General features: G+C 39.2%; 1 protein-coding gene across 9 annotated transcripts in view; it reads right to left on the bottom strand.

Moving 5' to 3' along the window:
• DISP1 (dispatched RND transporter family member 1) overlaps positions 1–20,945 on the bottom strand; it is a 99,053-nt gene that overhangs the window by 33,381 nt on the left and 44,727 nt on the right. The window contains exon 1 of one of the 9 annotated variants that reach the window (XM_064709182.1): positions 6,323–6,482. The exons of the other annotated variants lie outside the window; for them this stretch is intronic. The gene's annotated coding sequence lies outside the window, so the exon portion shown is untranslated. Of the gene's footprint in view, positions 1–6,322; positions 6,483–20,945 lie in introns of those variants that run through there. 9 annotated transcript variants of the gene reach the window in all.

The following is a 20,945-nucleotide window of genomic DNA, read 5'->3' as shown; positions in this document are numbered from 1 at the left end:
GAACTATTAACATTGTAGAAGTGACCACAGCTCAAGATCAAAACTTGTGTGAGGTTCTTACAGCTGTCAGTTTTTCCCATCTTAACTATAACTTTGTTTTAATAAGATAAAAAGGTAAATTTGAGATCATTATTTTGATAAATAACATGAAAGGTCAAACACCACACTCAGATAAGAGTTTGCTACCCAATTTACATTACCCTGGGGGAGGGAGGAGGGAGCATGAACAACACTAATTATGTGCTACTTAGAAGAATAAATCAACACTTGCTGAAAAAACAGAATCAGTTAATTACAACTGCTTTGACTTTTTAATACCGAATTTAATTAGCATCATTTTAAGTCCAAATTGCAAGGCTTGCATTACAGACAACCGAACTTTGCAGGGAGACACAACATACATAGATTAAGGCAGATAAGCAAGGAAGTTTCTAACTCATTTTCTTCCCTGATACCTTTGCTGAATGCTCAGCGAGCTAAGCCTGCCCAGCCAGCTGAGCTATTTAATTGCCTGTATGCTAATTCTGAGCAAAGTGCTTTTGCAGACTGGAATGTCCCCCACCCGCGTAGCATCTTCCTGAGACAGAGCTAAATCCCCCACTTCTGAAACGAAAATTAATCCTCTGCTATTTGTTCTAGATCATGTGCAGAGCCAGATGCCCTGGGAAATCACTTTCATTTAGATACCCACTCAGAACAGGAGAATATGCTGTTGGACAAGCAGATTTTTCCAGCCTTCAATTCCACACATTCCTGCCAGGTACCCCCTCCCCTGGCCCAGGAAAGTCAAGCCCAAGGAGGACTTTCTGCTGAGCATAGAGAGCAAATTCAAGGGGCTGGCTAAACTTCAGTTTGGTCAGAAGAGATGTATCAGTTACGTGAAATTCCACTGTGTATCAGCAGTCTGGTTTTCTCTCACACTGCAGGCAACATCAAATCTCAGTGAACAAGTGAGAGCTGAACACTGAGGCAGAGAAAGTTCCTCTCCAGGTGTCTGGCAGCATTTTTGGAATTTCTGGCTGCTTATTTTTACATTCACTCACATAAAGATAGGCTGCACAGTGATGCTGCTCCATTTGTTTCTAAGTCAGTTGGATCCATCCATATCATCACTTGAAACTGCTGTACACTGCTCAAAATTACTGTCTACTGTAATAATCAAACAGAAGGGACAGAGAGACTGCAAATATCTGATTTTTCAGGAAGAGAGACACACATTCTTTTGCTTTAAACCCAGGACACTTACAACATTAATTTTTAGTAGCTGTTTTCAACCACTTCATGAAGGAAACCACACATCTCTGTGCCAAACACAGATGGCCAACATCGTGCCCGCAACTGCTGGACAACCCCACCACAGACACAGGGCCTTGGCCCTTCAGTGTATCTGTGCCCCTTGAAAACACTGACATGGCAATTGTAACTTTTGTCCAGACAGCTCAGCAGCCTCCATTTAATATGATCAAAGATACAGGCTTTATTTTCCATAGATATAATAGCTACCTATGCACCTTTCGTTCAGAAATGTTTTAGAACTACTGAATAGAAGAAAAGATCCTCAGTACCACAACATATAATTCTGCGTTTGTTCTCCTGTTGAACAAACAATTAATGAACCATTTCAAACATTAAAATTTTAACAGACAGAGCTAATTAATTCTTTTTTCTTAGGCCTTGAGGAACTCTTGAGTTCCCTTCATTTTTATGGACTCTTAGAAAGGCAATGGAAGCACCTGCTTGCCTTGAAGTTCTTTTAATAACACATTAAAGGAAGAGTACCTTGCATGCTAAGGTAGCCATCTGATTAAATATTTTATTCAGTCACATCTATGAAGAACTGGGACTCAAACGTTTCAGTTCTCTAGAATGTGAGCTGGGCTGTACATTTGCATTTGGTTTGGTAACTTTTCTCTTTTGAGTCACTGAATTTGACCAGGCTAATGTCATCTGAGTTTTGTTTCATTCATGTTTGAGAGAATTAAAAGTTCTGTACTATGGTACTTCATTTGTGTCCCTCTTTACAGAAGTGGCTGTAAATCCACTGACAGCAAAACTTCACCTGCAGCTGTCACACCAAAATATATTCTTAACTCTCCACTGCATTTTGTCTCCTCTGCCATAATTGCAGTGACTGGGAACTTAGAGACATGTAAAACTGGCCCAATGAAATAGTTAACGGAGAGTCGTATCTTTAGAGGATTAATAAATAAGCCAATTAAGATCTGACAAGTAAAAGCATAGTATGATTTTTAAGATGACATGGAATGGGAAATCTAAGAACATGCGGACCATAAAAAAAAGAATCTAAAAATAGGAATCTTTGAAAATTCAGTCTTTGAAAATTCTGAATTCCTTTAATGTTGAAGTTCATTTTTGCTGCACTCCTCAGACTGCTCTAGGACCTGGCATTCTCCAGTAGAGTGGGGGTTTCAGACTTATAAAACTTTACACCTGAAAGCTTTGAAGTAGTGGACAGGTACCCTGAACAATGAGACGGTAGAAAATACAGGTTCCAATGCAGACAGAATCTTCTACTTAATAGAAGATTAAATACAATTAGAAAAAGTGTTAATCTACACATTTAATATATCCCACATCTCTGGCTGCACACAAGGTATTTTAAATGTGATCATCTCTGTAGAAATTATGCCAGTTGGACTGATAAGGGAAGAAAACCAGAATTGTCTTTAATTACTGCACTCTTGATAGCAGTAACTGCTCAGAAAGGACTTGAGCCACGCAGTTCAAAACAACTCCTGGAAGAGCATTGTATCTGGAATGTACCATGGTCTGCAGTGGCGATATTCATTCTTAACAATTTTATGGAGTAATCCATCTATTATTTGTGGAGCTAACAGGGAACAGACCTCACCCAGTAGACAAGCGTTGCAAGCCCTTCGGGAAACAAAGTAATCCCGTACAACTATGTGGGATTTGCTGTTCCCCACACCTGCTCCTTTGGCTGCAACTGAAAGAATTTTTTTTAATTTTAGTTTCTTTAAAATTAAAAAAAAAAAAAACAAAAGCAAAACAACAACAACAAAAAAAAAAAAAAACAACCAAAAAACCCAACCAGACTTAAAAAAACATTGGTCCAACAAATCCCATCTGGACTCAATGCCTGCAATAGGGAATGATAGAAATGCAAATCCAAGAAGGAATGACGTAGTGGAAATTTAGTATAACCTAATATATTAGTACAGATAATTTATAGATTTTTAGAAGACAACACAGAGAACAGCCAAGTGTTGAGGGTTTTTTTAACCATGTAAGAAAAAAAAATACCCCAAATCTGTAACTTGCACAAAATCAAAACTAAACTGTTGTAAGACTTTAGATTTTTCATTTAAGGTAGGAAAGAATTCAAATTTCATTTCAAAGTTACCTAAAGCTTTTCGGTGTAGTCAGCATTGAACCACTCAGCCAGCTGAACCAGCCCAGGCTTTATGGACTTCACAGATCTGTCAGCTACAAAGCATCATAGTTCTGAGATAAACATAATGTCCAAAGTAACAAAAATGTCTTTTCATGTAAAAATTCATCTAAACCAGCTGTATTCTAGAAGCAGTGCATTTCTAAAATAAGCAACATTTAACAATCCCAGTGCTAACTGGTACGACTCCTTCCAGATGAAATACCATAATGGCCTTGCAGTTCTTCAAGATGATGAAGTTTTCCAATGTAGCCAACAGTCTTACAGTCTGTAAACTCACTTAAATCCTCTCCAGCCTTCGTCTGCTCTGCCAGCCAGTGCACAGCCACTCTAAAGAAGGGTTTGCTCCTCCTTCACATTACCAGAATTCTTTGTATATTTGCTTTTTCTCCATGCCCAGAGAAGTAACAGGTGGTGCTCGGTGTTTGATACTGGGTTTCATGGGAGATGTCTACGTATCTATCACTGCAATGGTCTTTAGCAAGTCAAGCTGCTTCACGGTTGTTGATCTCCATTTTGGCTCCCAGCTAGACATTCCTCAAATTCTCCAGCTCTTACTCCAATGCTGTCATACTTGGTGCTTGGTTTCACTCAATACCTCAATTCTTGCTCTTCCATTTCAGCTGTTAACCCCTACCTCTTCCCTGAAAAGCTTTCTCTGTACAAAATACAGGTGCTTCCCAGAACGAGCCATCCCTGTGTTCTCCTTTTTTGCCCCAGGTATTTCAAGTACATTAAATATAACCATTTCAGCTTCAGAAAGTCTCAAATTCTTATTTCATAAACGAGCAAGTTTACCTGGTGTATTTATTAATGCAGCCATTTCACTTTGTGAAATGGTACAACACAGCTCCTATTTTTGAGAAATGCCATCATGGTCAGTGTGTTTTCTGCACAGTCTATAAATACCCATATTGTCAACTAATGTCACCCTATTAACAAGCAAATTTTCAGCAATCTAAGTCCTTGTTCCATGAGGTAGTAGTTAGCAGACAATTATGAAGCAGAAGAGGTTTGTAGAGGGGAAATTTCCCCTCCTCCAAGTGTTCTGAGAGCCAGCTGTCCCTGCTATCCCTCTCCGCAGCATTCAAGGCTTTGAAGCTGTCCTGTTTTGAACCTGAGACTCCATGAGTTCATTTCCTGTGTCGCAGGCTAGCTCGGGAACCGCAACTCCTGCGCCAGGGAGTTTCCAGATGTCACCATGCCAGCACCACGGCTCACGTACAGATGGGCACTGGCAACCAGTGTTGCCAAGCTGGCACAAGAACCAACCCACCAAAGACAGCTGTGGGGTGAGAGAGCTGGGAAAGCCTGCAAAGGATGGGAAAACCCAACCTCTTCAGACCCTCAGAAGCAGATTTCCTTTGCTTTTCAGCTAAAGTTACTTCTTCTGGCACAGAGAACCAACAACAGCAGACCATTTCCAGAAATCACTTGCAGGGCTTCAACTACAGAAATCAACGGTACTGCTTTAACTACAAAGTCTTTTCAAAGTCAAAATTTACAATAGATATAATCAGACTAGGGACAGAAGCAACAACAAGGAGCTCTGACTTCTCTTCTAGAAGTTTTGTATAATTCTAAAGTTTCAATTAGAAAATAAAGAGGAAAAAAAGCATATCTATGTCGGGAAAATGAAGAAAATACATTGAAGTCTGAGAAAGCTTCAAATACTCTGAGTTTTGGAATGAGATACAGCTAGAATCAGAAATTATTGGAACCATTCTATTTCAAGAAAAAATGTGCATAGTTCTGGAAAGTAGGTGTACACCTCAGCACAGTTTAAGAGCCCAGAAAGCTGTTAAAGAACCTCAGACATTGCTTACAACTGCCACACTGTCATTGCACTAAATCTTATTTACACAACTTACTGACTTTCCATTACCATATGAAAGACTTTAAAGTTTTTGCAATTGCAAATATTCTGATCCAAAATAGCTCTAATGTGCTTACACAGGATAGGAAGAAATTAAAATACAGCTCTTTCTGGGTGTAAGAAGAGTTATTTGCATTGACAGTTCCACAGTTTTTTACTTCATTATGCTGTGGGACGAAAATTGAAATTACTACAGTTGTAAAGGGACACAAAAGCAACACTTTAAGCTACAGCCCCAGCAATACCTACCAGCACCCTGCCTATATAAATGTTACATAAGAGCTTAAGAAACTGCTCCACCATTTTCTTAGAATCAGACTATTTGTTTTCTGTCCAAATTTTAAAACTATGTTTGAGCACAGTAACATAGTAATAAGAATTGTTACTAATATTAGCATTTTTCTTCCAATTTTAATAGGAGCACTAATATAATCTCCCTCTACAGTACATTAAATAAGGCAAGGAATCAGTGAGACCGTCAGGATACATCAGGCAGGGTACACACTGGCAGTCACACCTATCTGATAAACACAGAGCATTTTTGCACTTGGCTACAGAAAACACAGCAAAGCACTTTTACATTATCAGTCCAGAATAATTTTCTTCGAAAAATAAACATGGCAATTGTTTGGTTCCCCCACCGTCCCCCCGCTTCATTTCCCAAGCTTGAGTGGGTTTAAAGTCTCCCATTCGCTGAGCCGTGCTCTGAAGGTCAGTGATAAACCTCGTACAGCACTTTTATCACAGCGTATCTACCCCAAGAGCCGGATCTCGAGTCGGGGCGGGGGGGAAGTTTGCTTTCTCACCAGGCTCTTCAGCGCTGGCAGGGTCCTGTGCTAAACTCTTCGGCATTTCTACTCAACTGAAAAGCCTCTCACAATCCCAGGGGCCCACTTACATTACAAAGTAGCATATCAGTATAAATAACGCAGAGTTAAATCTCCATCCCCGCGCTCTCTGAAGGCACGGCTAGGTGCGAAGCGACCCAAGGGGACGCAGCTCTGGCCACTCACCAGCCGCAAATCAGGGCAGATGGGCAGGACGGAGGCGGCAGCCCGGTCTCGATCCAGCTATCCCCCGGCTCTGAGCACGCTGTCCGCCCAGCCGGAGCCGCTACTCCGCTAGCCCCAACACTGGCCCCGAGCGGGGAGCGCCGGCAGCCAGGGTCGCCCCTCCCCGCGGCAGGTCCGGGCTCTGGCAGCGCCTGGCGGCTCCTCCCTGCTCCTGCTGCTGCCGCGGGCGCCCCGGGCCGCTCCCCGCCCTCGGTGCCGGCCTCCTCGGATCCGGTTCGGACGCCGAGCCGAGCACTGCCGCCTCACCTGCCCGCGCCCACCGGGGCTGCGCGCCCCGCGGGCTCCGCGCCAGCCTCTCCGCATGGAGAACACGAGTGGCACTGCCTTGGCACCGGCTGCTGCAAAGGGAAAGAGCCGAGGAAGGCGGGAGACTGAAAACAGGTCCGGGGCTCATTTGGAGTGCCTTTCAAACTCACTTCAGGCCTCATTAGCTCCTAGCAAGGGCTTTTTTCCCCCAAGCACCAAGCTCTTACTTCATCCTTTAGTTGTCAGGTGAAATATATTGGTGTGTGGCTACAAATCTCAAACAGGTCTCCAGCAACAGAATACCTACTGGGATTTAAGGGCCTTTACCCCACCAGATTTTACGATATTTGTACCTAAAAAAGCTTCCCCCACAGAGGAGTACTTGAGAACCTGCAGTTCATCTCCACATACATCTCAGATCACAATTCTGTATAAGACTTTATAAATACAAACATAATTATTACAGACTATTACTGCAAAAAAACTGAAAATTTCATGGTTCACAACTCAAAATGAAAAAATAGAGATTACCAAAGTCTGGAGATAGTTAAAACGTCAGTTCTAGGTATTAACGTGGGGAACATGGTACTCGCTCACTTAGCAGAGGTGTTCTATGAGGAGCTCAAAATCCTACCAGAGGAAATGCTACAAACAGGTCTCAGTCTGTGGTTTACTAGGATATTACGTTCAAACTAACTACAAAAGCCCACAGGCTCACAAGCCTTGTGTTTTGGGAGCTGACTCCTGGTTTTTCCTCAGCTCTGGGTATCTCAGATACAAAACTCAGAACTGGTATCATCCTGGGGCAGATCCTGTGAATCAGCCTCTGTAAATCCAAAGTAGATCACAATTCACAGGCATCTGATTAGCTTTCAGAAGTGCTCTCCTTACTCTCTATTGAAATATGGGAGTTCTCATTTCAGGGTCAAGTTGAACTAGTTGGAGCAAAATGAATTGCTCATCTATAAACACCTTTACTCTTTGTAAAGCAAAAGATTTAACCAAAGGAAACACTGAAGCGCAATTTCCCTTAGTGTGACCTTAGAATTATGCATTCCAATTGTGATACAAGTCAGCTTGTATCACACAAGGCAGCTTTTCCTGCTAATTGGATCGGGTCTTTAACAGGTGGTGAAAAACTGTGCTGCTTCCCCACTTCTCAGGGGAAACTTTTTTTGTTAAACCTGTCTTCCTGGACTTTCTCACTGAGCTTAAACTGGGAAATTTCACTGGCATCAGCTGCCATCTCCACCTCCCCCACAACATCAGTATCCCATTTAGAACATAATTTTTCTAACATTAATGGATCCTTTAACAGAAAACTTGCTTTCTATCCAAGGTAGAACCAATCAGCGTTAACGATCGAGGACAGATTTTATGTCAGAAATGTATTTTGCTCAAATCTATTTATTAAGCAAAACGGCACTACTACAAAGCAGGCAACTCAACCATAATTCAAAATGAAAGTAGGATGGCAATACAGTATTCACTTTCTGAATATCTGAAAGACATAATATAGCCTGGAAGCACCAGAAGAATAATCTCAAAGTTACTTTTCCAAAGTCACGCAACTCCATGTATTTTTGAAAGACATATCTACTAATAAAAGTATTTCTGAAATGTGTCAGTATTACTGTGTATCAGTTCAGTGCAGACACTGTGTCCCTTGTATTTGCGAATCACCTCAAAGAAATGACAAGAGGCACATACTATTTGCTCACCACTTTCATATCAAGGAGGAAAGGGACTACATAAATCTAAAGGATTACAGTCTGTTAAGACTCTTAAGATTATATATACTGCAGAAAATAGTGTTAGTTTCTAAGCACATCAATTTAATGCAGATACTTTGTTCCCAAGGGTGATAGTAAAACAAATGTATAATGTATGTTCAGAGATATGCTTAATAAAAGTATTTGTCCAAATGGGATTTAAATAGTGTACAATATATTAGAATTACAGCCTTGTAGTAGACTATTGCCCTTACAGTATCTGAAAACCAAACTCAAAAAGGTGCTGAAAAACCATTTCCCCATGCTACACTTAGGCCCTGCAGAGCCTTGGTTGCCCTGGGTCCCCCCAACATATTCCTGGTTTGGACATTTCCATCATCCACCCTTTAATATCCCCGTCTGCATCACTTCTAATGTTGCTACTTATCTTGCCATTCATCTTCAGCAATGGCAGACAAATGGTGACTTCTTTATTCACAAGTGATTAAAAATACAACTAAGCCCTACAGCATATGGAATGCAGGTCTAGTGAAAAAGAACGGAAGACCTTAGAATGATTCAAGGCAGACCAGGAATGTCAGATTTGATCTGTGGAAGCCCTGAGAAGATAAATGAGTTTATCCTATAAACTGTGCTATTCACTGCCTGGAAATGCATCTATGCAGGGAATCTGGAGGACATCTGCACTACTAATTCAGCCTTGGTTTAATTCAAAATGATCCTCAATGTATCAGGAAGTTCTGTCCATAGGTATACGGATCTGCCAATACATTTTACAAGTACTTTGATTGTTCAGGCAAAGAAAAGCTCTTTAACTTAGAGAAAGCATCTCTTATGATAACTTTTTTTCTATCATAAGTTGTGGTTTTTTAATTGAGATTTTAAAATAATATTTTTCACAGTATACTTCATTAATAAAATCAAGTAGTAGTAAAAAGACTAATACAGTTCCCAGATTTATGTATACAATACTTCAGGAAAAGATAATGAAGATAACCATGGTAGAGACTCAAAGGAGCTGTAGTCTGTGCAAGAAAATGAGCCTAAAAAACAGAAGTTTCTATTTACAAAGCAGGACAGAAATGCATGAAGTTTTCTCTCTTCAAACAAGATACAAAGAGCTGCAGTACTTGGCCATGACCATTCCATAGCCTCTCCTAGACTGAAGACATCAGGCAATGCCACTGAGTGCCAGCCACTTGTCTGACCTCTGTCTGCCCACGATCAAGAGCCATGACTAAGCTGCTACCCTTGCACCACAGTAAGTGCAGCTAAATCTTGAATCTTTTCCTGGCTAGATGGCCTCACCTGCCTTAGTATGACATTAATTACAGCTTCTTCTTGTCACAGTGTCACTCTTCCAAAGAGAGATCCAGAATATGCTGAAAGACTTTGAACATTGCATGTTAATAAGAGTGCCAGTGGAAGTCTTGGGTGTTCTGGGGTCAAATGGGTGATGAAGGACTCAGCAAGTGCTCAGGAAAAAAGTACAGAGGTTTCAAAAATCTTTGAAAGCCAGACAGAGGGCACAAGAGGTGCTGTAGAAATTCTGATGAATTGCTAATGAACTGGGGAGAATAAGGGTATATGGAATAAAAGAACCAATCAGAGGTTAAAATGACAAAATGAGTTCTGCACGTGACACATGTACTCTGCACATATTTTATTACAGCTACATTGAATTTTTATTACAATTCCTATCCACCTCCAGAATTTCTTGGCTGATGGGTTTTTTTATTTCTTGGATGCAAAAGTCTCTGTTGCCTTTTAGATGCCATAGCACAGTACTCACAGTAGGCAATTTACCAAATGCCTTTTAAAATAAACAACATAGCAGGAAAAATATTGGTTGGTAGGAAGCAACCATTCATTTACTATTTTCATACTAAAGTATATTTTTGTGCAATGCTTGAGGTAATATAAACGTAACAGAACCTTACTCAAAGGCACACAGGGTACAGACCAGGAACTTCCAGCTTCTACCAGCACTTAGGACATGCCAGCACTGCACTGAGAATTGGACTGAGTCAGCTTCATCCATCAGGGATTACAAGGTCATTACTGCCACTGATCCTCACACCTGACAACCTGCAGAGATCCAAGAGCCTACACGGTGTTCCCAAGTGTTCTTGGGTCCAGAAATATGAGGCACAGACACAAGTGACTTGAGACTGCAGACATGCCAATGTGAGCTGTCTGCTCCTAAGCATAAACTGAACCTGAAAAGAGAATGCCTGTGTCCATAAGGAAATGAAGCCAGAAACTCTCAAAATTGGCATTTGGAAGCCTCTGAACATTGGAGTTAATTGACAATCTCTGTTATCTATCCAAAGAAGAAACAGAATATTGCAAAATATAAAAACAAAAGTAGCCAGAAAAGAAAATCTGACACTTTAATCTGTAAGTATATTTATTTGAGATACACGATGAAGAAAATGCAGTGATTGAAATTCAAGGTATTAAAATCTGCATCCTCTTACACTGGTATTCTTCTATACAGTTTTTTCTTCTCCTTGAAGTGTACAAGACAGACCTTCTTATAATTACAGGTCATAATATAAGCAAAACTGATTCAGTATCATCATATACCCAAGCAGAAGCCTTAAGTACACTTACAGACTCCTCTACTTACAGACTGCTGCCTCCACAAAGATGAAATATTGTCTGATCAATAGAGAACATAAAGTACATTGACGGTCCTTCTCCAGCTTTCCATTCTTTTTTTAATATGCCGGAAACTGGACATTTAAGGCCACATCAGCTTAAATAACACAAAGTCAAAGCACAGAAATAAATTTCTGGGGCAAAGAGGATCTTTCATTATTCACAAAGAGCCTAGAACAATGTCATCTCAGTCCCTAGTGTAATGAAAAAGTTAGTTCAATATGAATCTGCAAACAAATACTGTGGAAACTTAAGGCACCAGGAATATTTCTCTATCTGCTCCAGGGTGCCCTGGTCCCATGGGGAGCACTGACTTCAACCCTCATTCATGGAGAAAGATTCCTAGACTTCAAGACAGACTAGAATCCACAAAAGTGTGAAACAGACTATAGAGAGTAATGTAGGTATATCACTTGGTGAGAAATTTAGGTTTTGGGATTTTTAGTATGTTGTGGATGGAAGCAAGATGGAGGGCACAGGGTGTCGTCCTGCATTTCTTCTTCATGCTGCTTCTTCCTTCTTCTTCTTGGGTTTGGGTGGCATTTTCTAATTGGGCAGAAAAGTCCACATTGTGGCCTCTTTGGGATCAGTTATTGGGTTAAAAGGAAAAATAATCTAGGTGTCAGTTTTTAATTGGACAGTTTAGTCTTAAAAGACCTTCTAACAAGAGATAGTTGGCCATTTTGTGCCTTCTAATGAAAAGCTGCTGAACTCACAGTAATGAGACTGTTTTACTGATAAGAAATAATAAACACTTGAGTCCGAACATGAACTACCATCTCAAGTGCCTTCAATCCAGACCCAGAGAAACTGACAACTGGGATCCCCACAAAACAGAGCCTGATTCTAAACTATTTCCTTTATTGATTTTTGGCCTTTATTAATTTTTAAAAAAGCTCTCAAAGTATGATAATGACATTTTACAGCCTTGCCTCTTCTCCCAACTGAAACAAGTCACTTGTCAGCACTTCCCTAACTTTCTTTCATTGAGCTTCTGAGATTTTTAAATGTGAAGGCTGAATTTTATGACATATAAGACTGTCTTGTTTTATCTACTTACAGAACAGAAATACTAATGTAGATTTAATGACTTTTTTTTTGGTGGACATCTAACAGACATAAACCTTTTATTTTCCATGTTTCCAAACAACATGTACTCTGAACTGAAATGCGTATCTGAGGTTCCACAGTAACTCAAGTCCCACATCACACAATAAGCTTTGGAAAGCTATTAAGTTTTAAAATTCCCCACATTGGATGAAACTATTTATATTTCTAAAAAAACCCTGAAAGTTGTGTATTAACCATGAAAACCAGAAGAAAACATTAGATTTAATCTCTGCAAAAAAGCTTTAATATGGAAAATTTATAAGACAGTTTTATTAGCATCTCAAATAGCTTTCAAATACTAATACAAAGAAAACTTGTTAAAAAACCAAATAAATCTGGAAGCAGAACTGAGTATCTATACTTTTGATTTATCTACAGCTTACAATATTTTGAAGGAACTTTTAATAGCTTGTCTTCAGCTGTAAAAGTTTCACTCTCTAAACAGTGCTCCAATAATAAGTTACATTAAAATGCAGCTGCATAAACATGTTTACACATGGTTATATTTTCTCATTCACATTCCCTTCTCACAGGTGTACCTTTTCCACTATGAAGTAAGTAAACTTAAATGTATCTTATGTACGTGCACACATGTATAATGTCACTTGTAAAACAGTCCAGACTGACCAGGGGGAAAAACTAACAGAATGCTTTATCTGAGTATAAAATAAAAAAGTGACTTAAAAAGCAGTAATTCTACCACTTGTACAACACCAGCACTGAAATTACAACCACTAGCCTGATGGCAGTGAAAGCGACTATTGCAGTGTAATTTTTTTTTCTACACAGGAGAAATGTATTTTACTAATACTGTTTTAATAACCACCGCATTAACATGTCTGTAATCAAAGAAGTAATAAAGAACTGTATTTCTCCCATCATTTGGAGAAATTCATATAGCAACTGTCAAGAAACCACAAGTACCACTATTTCCATTTCACTTAGGGAAGCAAAGGAAATGTGACTTTTTTCAGATTCATATTCTTTGTTCAGGAAACAGCAAAGTCTTGCAATGTATGGGATTCTTTCAAAAAATATAAATTATTTTTAAGATAGGGACAGCTATTTTGAAATTAATTTAGGGAAACTAAAAAGGTAAAATCCAAATTTAACACAACTGTGTAAGTATTGCCATATAATGCTTATGCAATATTAACATCTATGGGCAAAATAAACTCTTATGTTGCAGATATCAGAAAACTATTCATTTTGCTATTCATTCACTTAGCTAAGTAGAAGGTTCTTGCTATTCATTTAAGAGTAAACTAGGTAACAACGGCAATTCTTGAAACACTTCTAAAACATTTCTTGTACCTATTGCACATTCAGCTTATTGCCTTCAGCTTAGCCTAGCTCCCTTGGCTTAGTAAAACTAACGGGAGAGGAAATCCCTACCAGCTTTTTTGCTCTTAATATTTTCCAAATTTGCTGCCTAAACCTTCAAACAATACATGAAAGAGCTCCCCCTCCTTTTGTGCTCAACCAACATCACACCTTCACCTTTCTTCACCAGGAAAGTGGAATAAGCACCAGAGCTAATATTTTTTTTTTCTCCCAGAAAAAAAGAGAGATCTAAGTGTTTGGAGTAAACAAGCATTGCTAGAGCCCAGAGAGGACCTTTTATTTGAAGTGAGCTTTACTGACACACTAACAAAGGCCTGACAGACAAGGCAGGAGAAAATGGTATTTGAGCACAACCTCAATGTTTGCCCACCCGGCTGCTTGCCTGCCACAGGCTTACCCAAACACAGCCCCTGCAATGTGAAGTCAATCTTTTCTGGTTGTCTCTTAGCAAACAGATGTGAGCCTGGGAATTCTTCATACATTCAGATAAATCAAGAACCAGACTGTTCAGAGCCTCAGCCTCCATGGCTTTAGGAGATGTCAGATTTCTGCAGAAGCCTGTGATTTCACACTACTTTGACTAAAATACAGTTATTGACAATCATGTAAGTTACATAATTTCCAAAACTCTTCACCAAGCTTGATATGCTTCTGTTTCATCTGCTATCTATGGGAAAAACCATGAGACAAGTCTAAACTACAAAACACCTATGTAACATTTCCCTATGGATTTTTCTATGCTATCTCTATTCCTTTTGTATTATGCCCAAGGGTTGTGAGGTGTCTTCTCAAAAAACTGATCTGGCGTTTTCTACTGTGCACAGGTTCCCTGAAGCCACACAGTTCTGACTGTACAGTACAAAACTTGTGCTGTCAGTACAAAACTGCAATTGCAAACCTTTCTGATCAATGCTTGACTCAAAAAATCTTTTGGAAAAGCACATGGTACAGAAACACTGCATTACAGTTGTAATACAAACCCAGATAAATTGCTTCTCTGCATGAGATCCATTTAATAGACCAGATTTTTATGCAGAAGATGACCCAGTATTGACCAAAATATCTAAGGCGAGGTACTTGAGTGCTTTTCAAGCTTAAGGGTACCTCTTGAGATTTACATTCAATAAATACAGCTGTATATCTACTTAAAGATGGAATTCAAGAGAAGACTTTGACTAGATTACTTTATATATTCTGTGATGTATGTCAAAATTCAGACAATACTGATTTTACCATTTTACTGAATTCCTGTAGAGGCTTCACATGCTCAGTTTCTAGGAATTTCATTGTTAACAGGATTTGGTTCTCTACTGGTTGTATGAACTCTAGTATTAGGTTAACTCTCTTCACACAAGAATTAAGCAATCTAAAGAGGATCAGCTGCTGAAATGTATTTAGGAGTACAGTATGTTTCCATACCCAGGATTTGAGGATCAGGACTCAAAAGCAGCCAGACTGATAGCAGTCTGCAAAGGAATACAGGCTATGAGAATTGAGAAAACACTACTCGGTGTTGGCCATTAGGGACTACAACTGTGCAGTTGTTGGTTGGTTTTTTTTTTAATATCCTGGCAAAGAGGAGTGCCTGGCTATATGCCAGCAGTACCAGAGCTGTACAAAGTTAACACCAACAAAGCACCTCCATATCAGACATGGAGACAAGCAAACAGCAGCTGTTGAAGATTCCTGGCAGCCCTAGGCAGCAGCAGCTGCACAGCCATTCCATGCCTCCAAGGGAAGTTTGGTCCCTCTGCAAGTCCCTCCCTTCCTTCTCCCTCAATTGCATCATGTACTTGTTCCAGGGCATGGGCACTGGCAATTCGAATGAACCTGAGAAATCTGTTTACTACCAAGCCATTGAACCTTTATAGCAAGTATTCAGATAATACTTGAATAAACCCTGAATATTCTTTTTATTCTTTTTATAATTTTAAATCTTACTTCACAGAACAGCCTTGTTTAGTCTACAGATTTAACAATCACCAGCAGATATCATTTTAAAGAGCAATGCATGCAAAATATACTGACCTTCCCAGCAAGAGCTCACAGCCCAGCTATAAAAAAAAAATACCAGCCTCAGTAAGGTTGCTCCATTTGTCAGAAGATATTAATCTTTGCATATGCCCTTTCCAAAACAAGTTAAGTATAAATCTACCAGCAAAAAAAATCTTTCTCGAAGAGTTTGCTTTAGAAACAAAGCCAAAAATAATCTAACCTTGAGGGAATCATCCCTTTGGGATTTGCATGACTTGCTCATACTCGTATGACACATCCATGTTTTTCCTCACAGTGGACAAAAGAAACGATCACATGGATCTGGTCACAGTACTCAAAGGCACACAGATTTATTGCTAGGCATTAGTAGAGACTGTAACACCAGCCAGCGTTCCTTCCACCTTTCCAGTACAGCTCAGTGTCAGCTGCCAGGCAGGAGCAGCACTTGGTGCACATTGAGTGACCCTGAGCTCCTTGGTTACTGGCACATTATAAACCAGGGGTGAGAGCAAACTGCTCACACATATCAAGGGGAAGGGGGCTGGGAAGAAGGGAGGGAAGGGAACCTGGAATGCTTACCGAGGGTCAGAGGACAAAGAATTTCAGAGCCAGGTGGCAATTTTAAGAGGGAAGTGCCTATCATGCAAACATGTGCTCAATCATGTTCATCCACACACTTCCTCTTCAGAGATTAGTTTTAATCCCAATAAATTTTCTGAATTCAACTCCCCACATACTTGCACAAGCTTGTTTGCTGGCATAAGGATGGTTGCTACAGCAGGCAAGGATAACCCGATGGGGGCAATGCATTTCTTTCAGTGGCACTGATGATTTAGGTTCACTTAGGAGAACCCAGGCATATAATGTGTATATTAGAGTACAAACTGCAAAAGCAATAGCCTTTACAGGACTAAAGAGAAACTTTTTAAAAATGCTTAAGGAAAAGCATGCAGTACATAGAATATAACTAAAAGGCAGAAATGCAAATCATAGGGATAAGCATGATGCACAATCTCTGCCTCTTAATTTTTCTGTACAAAAAGTTATTGCTGAACTAGTTTTGAATTCTCATAAAATAACAAAGCAGAAACAAAGGGCCATGTTCAAACACTGACAAACTGCAACTCCAGTTCCCTACATACAGGACTTTCTTTCATTAGGACAAGATGGAAAACAAGTCAGTGATTAGCATTTTAATTCAATACTAAAACATAGTGGGGTACAATTGTTAAAGGCACTGATGGGCATTTTCCCAGGTTCCTTGTTGAATGACTGCACTTTTTCTTTCAGAAAAAAGAAGTTAACAGTTCAACAACATCATCATCTGCTATGACTTTCCTCTCAAGTGCTGCAATACTAAGCTCCTTGCATGGCCACTGTAAACACTAAGCAGGAGCATGATGCTCTTCAGATCATCAGAGTATGACTGAGAGCAGTCAGGCTTCTTGTGCACAGAACGCACCCCAAAGACTCCATTGTCATCAGGAGCTAGTTTTCATGTAAACATGTGAGTGACAGCAGATAAAGCTGTATTCGATTAAAATGGCAGCAGTGAAACCTTCAGAAGGAGATCAAGGAAAACTCTGCTGCACATTACTGATTCTGCACAGTACTTCACAAAAGCCTCATGACTGCAAAAACAAAAGCACAGGCTCTGTTTTATTTCCTATGCTCACTCCTTCTTATATTTAAAGGTGGAAAGAAATATTTCCCTCAGGAAAGGGTGGCCCAGTTCATAATTTCTGGATTAAATCCATTACTATTAGCTGCAGAATGAAATTATTAGTGACAGGTTCACTGAATTACCTCTTTACAGAGGTCACTGGAGCTTCCTGGAAACCTAAAACTGCCCCTGTAAATTTAGCTAATAACAACTGAGTTTTTGAAAGCAACTAAATTAGAAGTAAACATAATAAAGAACCTGCTTTAATACCCTAATCTAGTCATGCACTGTAGTACAATACATTTTCGTTTCTTCACTTTGAAGTTAGAAACTGAGAAACAGAAGAGTTTTGACATGCATCACTATTACATCAACATTTTATATTCACAGATGTGGATGCAGAATCTCTGTTGATTTTAAATATGCTTATATCTCTTTGAACTATAACACAAATCAAGAATGATTTTTCTGGCAAGCACACAAACCATAGCTTGATTAGCACATTTAAAATAAGATTATACAGAGGCTTAAAATAGGATTAAAAAAACCTTTTGTCACATACAATTCTATTATGAAATGAATCAATTTTGCAATATTAAGAATCTGAAAAAAACAAAAAGAAACCACATGTACAAAAATGTTACTTTCATTCTATGTTTATTACCACCATTTTGAAGTTTTGCTCAGTTATTGATGAAGCACCTTAGACAGAAATTGTTCAATTCACCACTTTATAGGTTACACTTAGTTATGCTTAATCTGCTAAGACAGTTCATAAACTCTGCATATTGTTTCATGTAAAGTACATACAGAGTTCTCAAAGTCCAGCCGTGTTTTCCCCTTCTAAGGAAGTGACCTCACCACCAGATTATAGTCCTGTTTCTCTTACTAGTGCTCTCTGTTGCTCTGGTCCCGTAAATTTTGCATTCCTAGGAGTACAAAGGATGCCTTTCATCCCAATCCAGTAAACAGCTGAGGAGTGAAGAGTCCACTACTTGGTGAGAAACCTCAGCTTGAAATCCTTCAGCAGGATTTCCCTATCCTGCTTCCAATCAGCAGGATTTCCCTATCCAAGTCTTCCCTATCTCAGGGTTATCACACAGCTGCCCAGCAATTATATCCCAGCTTTGCAGGGCATGTGCAGACATTGGTCTGGTGCTGGGACACTGGGGTGCTGGCAGGAGCAGCACTGGGCACAGGTGTGCTCCCCAGCACACCCAGTTTGCCTGGCTGCTAGGACCACAGAGGGACTGGATGTCACATTTGCTTACATCAAGCTCTCCACCCTCCCACAAGCAATGAGAGCCTTCATCCCCACTGTCCCTCCGAACTTCTGATCTACTTTGTCAGAGGTTACTTCAAGAACTTCCAGAAGTAATGTCATTCCAACCTAGCCAAATCCATTCTGAAATGTCTGTTTTTACACAGTGTAAAACCAACACTTTGAATTCTACTGGTTCATAAGGAATTGATAGGTAAAATGGGGTTATAACTGAATTACTAGGGAAGAAATGGAACATCCTATGAAATGGTCCTCGTAAGTCTTACACCAAATGAGGGTCACCTGTCACAACTCAGCCCTGTTCATTAGTATTAAACAGAAATCTAACAGATTTCCTATGGTCTCACAAGCCTTAAATAGATTTAAAATGTGCTCTGTTGTGATTTATTTTACCAGTGGAACACTGTTATGCAAAGATCATGGAATCGCACTGACCCTGGACACGAGTTCCATGAAACTATTACCAAAATTCCACAGTTGCCAGAAACCTTGAATTTGAAGCAGACTGATACTAATTTGCAATTAAGAGACTAACTTACCATAGAGTGCAGGTTTCTTGGTCTAAATTCAGTTTACTATGAACTCAGTTCTCTTTGCAATTCCTTTTTTCTGCTTACTATTGTAAGGGGTTTTGTTTTAATAACTAATATATCCCATGGAACAACTAGACATAGCCATAAAAGATAAACATGCAAAAGGCTGGAAAAAGAGCTTGATTAATCAACTCTAAGATTCAATATCACCTTTTGTATAGGACATACCTGATTCTGAACAAGGAAGGCAAATATGCTCTGTACTGCACTAGTCTCTGTATCTTTGTAGTAGACAGCAAGACTGTACTATTCCACTTCCTCTTGGCACTGGATGACTAAATTGAAAAAAAATACATTCTCCAGTGTCTAGGCTGGGCAAATGACCTGACAGGAATAAGAATTTCTTTGAATTGTTCTAATTCAGAATTTGCAAAATACTCTCAGTATTCAGAATTTGCAAAATACTATCATTAAGAATAAGCCAAGAAAGGACAGGCATTTAAATACTGAAGTGTTTCTTATCCTGCTAAAGAAACTTAGAGGTAATAGTATTAATTAAAGTAGGTAACCAAAATGTTGAGAAAGTCTGCAAGGAAACTGAGGCGCTGAAGTCTTGGAGTGGTCTAAACTATCTCCAAATATTATTTAAAATTGTATTTCAGGAGTCTAGGTCCTCTTGCAGAGCAACTTCTCCTAGCCTTCAGACATTAGGTGATCTAAAATTCAACAAACTCTGTCAGGGGCTGTGCTGAATTTTCTGCCATGTGGAAACTGTAAAAATCAAAATTATAGGAAGGGACATGAAAAAAATATTATTAAAACACAACAGTGATGGTAAACCTTGACAACTTTCCAACAGAACTGACTGAAAACCTACCTTTTCTGAAGACCCATACAACCTGAAGCAAGCCAAGTGAGAGCTGAGAGCCCTGAGGCATCAGATAAACCTACCCAAGCAGTCTCCTATCTGTGGACGTTAAACTCTATTTCCTTCCACAATGAAATTCAGGGGTTTTTTTTTATTTTAGCTTTTAAATTGGATGAAAAATATAAATCTAATTTCAAAATACTTAAGTTCTTTCCAAAAGTATAGTTCTCTTTATCCAGCCAACTCTATATAGTATCTTTCTGAAAAACACAGCTCAAAATTAAGTTAAAGGATTATTTGAAGTCGTCTTGCATAAATACAAGGCAAGTATCAGCTTAAGTTACTATAACGGTCTTTATATAGGCTCATAAGTCACACAGAAATTCTGGCAGAAACAGACTTCAGTTTTTGGACACATTTAGGTATTTGAAAATGGTGCCAAAAATCTCCCAAAGATAAGTGAAACACACCAGGAAAACTGGTTTTAATATCCAAAGAGTTACTCAAGCTCAATTGAATTAATCAAGATAAAGAATACATTTTTCTTGCTATGCAGAGAACAGATGAATCTTTCTGCTCAATACTGAACAGCTGTTGAAAACAACAGATGCTGAAAACTCTCTAAGAGATTCTACAAAAAATCTTTTATAGAGCAAATTACTTTGCAACCTAAACATCAGAGTTCCTATAATGAAATCAGTTTCTATGCCATGGCCTTAATTTCAGTTTACTTCATATATTCATTCAACCTACCGCCCCTGAGCTTTATATTAAAGAAGTTCTCATACCAGCAGCTGTCTTCCATAAAGAGCCTCATTCCCTTAAAAGTGCTAGCATTTGCTCAGTGAAATATTAGCTTCTGCACTGTGTCAGAAAGGGACTGAACAGCAACACACTCTGGTCTGACAAAAAAAAAAAAAAAAAAAAAAAAAACAACCCAAAAAAACCAAAAAACCTAAATAAGAACAAAAAGGACATATTTTCAAAACTGAGTGTTTTATTCTACATAGAACAGTTCCTGCTGATTCTGTACTCCAAAGTTGAAAATTGTAACATTTCACCAATTTACCAAAAAGTTTATGTTTTTTTCACCCAAGACTTAAGCCAAATGTGTCTCAGCACTGG

The sequence above is a fragment of the Zonotrichia leucophrys genome, chromosome 3 (assembly GCF_028769735.1).
Source record: "Zonotrichia leucophrys gambelii isolate GWCS_2022_RI chromosome 3, RI_Zleu_2.0, whole genome shotgun sequence".
Taxonomy (NCBI): domain Eukaryota; kingdom Metazoa; phylum Chordata; class Aves; order Passeriformes; family Passerellidae; genus Zonotrichia; species Zonotrichia leucophrys.
This window is presented reverse-complemented; position numbering and strand designations above follow the sequence as displayed.